Here is a 2500-nt window from a genome sequence, read left to right on the forward strand (position 1 = left end):
CTCACGGCATCAGACTCTATATGCTATAGACAGATCTAGTAGATCTCAAGCTTCAGAGAGATACGAGAGGACTGCTTTAATAGAGACGTGACGGGGTTGTGAGGTCGTTGAGATTCTGCTCTATTTGTGACCTTGTGAGAGTCTCTGGCTGCCCATTATTACTGTGTGCTGCTCAAACAGAGCGCTAATACTCTCATCAAACACACACACACACACACACACAGGCGGTCTCTCTCTCTCTCACACAAACACACACAAAAGACTCTCTCACTTACACACACACACACACGGTGTTAGCTTTCACTGCTATGCTGATGATACTCAGCTCTGTATTTCTCTGCGGCCCGGTGATACACACCAAATTGAGAAACTAACAGAATGCCTAGTTGATAATAGATGTTAGATGATAGTTAATAGATGATGAATACCTCGAACACTTGATGGCTGCTCTGTTAATCCTTCTTCAGTTAGGAACCTAGGTGTGCTGTTTGATAGTAAGCTTTCCTTTGAAAGCCATGTTTCCAGCAGTTTCAGGCCGCAGATTCTTTTCCTATCTAGGACCCAAACTCTGAAACAATCTCCCTAACACCGTTTGAGGCAGACACACTCTGTCAGTTTAAATCTAGATTAAAGACACATCTTTTTAACCTAGTTTACACAGGACACGCGAATATGCTTCTATTATTCAAATCCGTTAAAGGATTGTTAGGCTGCATTAATTAGATCAGCTGGAAGCGGGAACACTCCTCATAAAACACGCTGTGCTCGTCAGCTCCAAGAGATGACCTTCATCAGAGACCAGAACATCTAGATGAGCCTCATGGACAGATCACCGGAACCAGACGTGCGCGCACACACACGCACGCACACACACGCACGCACACACACGCACGCACACGCACGCACACACACACGCACGCACACACACACACATCTGACACAGCTGTGTTTAAAATTAAACTGGAAGTTAAGTGCTGGGCGTCCGGTCAGAGGAGAACTGACCCCAACAGAGTCTGGTTTCTCCCGAGGTTTTTTCCTCTCTATTCTATGGATGGAGTTTTGGTTCCTTGCCGCTGTCTCCTCTGACTTTCTTAGTTGGAGACACTTCATTTCTAGTAATTATTGTTGTTTTGATTTCACAGAATGTCTTAGGAGTAAATTAACAGCAAATTTTCATTTTGGATTAACTTATTCTGTAATACAGAAAAAAAGCACAAATCAATGGAAATGTGACTGAAAAGGTGATACAATATTATTTCTGCCATTCATAAAGATATTCATGAAGTTCTTAAAAGTGTGAATGTTAATGTTTCTTTACATAGTTTTCATAACAAATGAAATGAATAAAACTAATTTGAATGTCTAGTTTTCTAAAGAGCAGTCTTCCTCCTCCTTCTAGTCCCTGTAAGGAATCACCTCGGAGGATAATCTTAGGAAGGACTGTTTGGAGTTTGTTCTTATGACTTATGGCTTGCATCTTGATTAACATTAACATGAACATTAAACGAACATTTTCTCTTTTATTAGACAAAATCTCAACATACCTTAAGTTACTTGAAATTTGAAAAATGGATTTTGTAAAATGAATTCTCTGTATTTTTGTCTGTGTTTATTGTGCAGCTGAGAAATCAGTCAAATTAAACCAATTAAATATTTATGTTAAAAATGCAATTCGGGCTACTTTTTTTTTTTTTTTTATTTCATTGCAATTTAATGGTTTTCAGTTACCTTAACCGGTACATTTTTGTTATAACAGATAGTTAGTTAATGAAATAACGCTTTCCAACGTAAATAAATTGAAATATCTTGTTTGTTTAACAAGACAAAAATCTTGGGGCAACGAGTTTCCATGCATTTTTAAGTTCGATCGGCTCGTAGGGTTACAGCGTGTGAAGACGGTGAGCGGCCTGCAGCTGTGAGCTCGGACACGCTCTCATACTACAATAATACCACTTAATCAGAGAGGAACAGGGGACATCTGGAAATTACTCCCATAATCAGGCGAGGGGAAATCAAACTGTAGATGTTTTTTTTCCACGGCCCCTTTTTTCGTTACCTTACAGGGCTAATGACAACACTGTCACTCCCAATCACTTCAGCCGCGCTCCGCCGTCCATTTGTCAAACGTTATGACAGCTCTAATGACTTCCACCTGCTCTGACCGCTGGCCAGCTCGAGTCCAGCAGCTCTGACCGCTGGAGACACTCCAGAACTACAAGGGCCCGTAACAGCCCTTTCATTTTTTCTGAATTCTGTGTTACTGTTTCTGGATTCAGTTTTTTCCAGTTTGATTTTTTCTGGGCTCCTTTTTAGTAATATAATAGTCTAATATGTTTCAGGATATAAATCAATGATTGTTCAACTTTATCATCATGTTTAGGGCCCTATTAAATGCTTTTATTCTCTGGTTGTCACCAAATTGTCGTTTAGTTATTTGTGTAGCAGGAGCAGTATTACACTTACATTCTACTGAATGATGATACATTTCTGCCACAATATC

At 40.0% G+C, this 2500-nt stretch overlaps 1 protein-coding gene across 4 annotated transcripts in view; it reads right to left on the bottom strand.

Moving 5' to 3' along the window:
- hlcs (holocarboxylase synthetase (biotin-(proprionyl-CoA-carboxylase (ATP-hydrolysing)) ligase)) overlaps positions 1-2500 on the bottom strand; it is a 22949-nt gene that overhangs the window by 11202 nt on the left and 9247 nt on the right. The gene's annotated exons all lie outside the window — the stretch shown is intronic.

Source organism: Puntigrus tetrazona, unplaced genomic scaffold (assembly GCF_018831695.1).
Source record: "Puntigrus tetrazona isolate hp1 unplaced genomic scaffold, ASM1883169v1 S000000416, whole genome shotgun sequence".
In the NCBI taxonomy this organism is placed as follows: domain Eukaryota; kingdom Metazoa; phylum Chordata; class Actinopteri; order Cypriniformes; family Cyprinidae; genus Puntigrus; species Puntigrus tetrazona.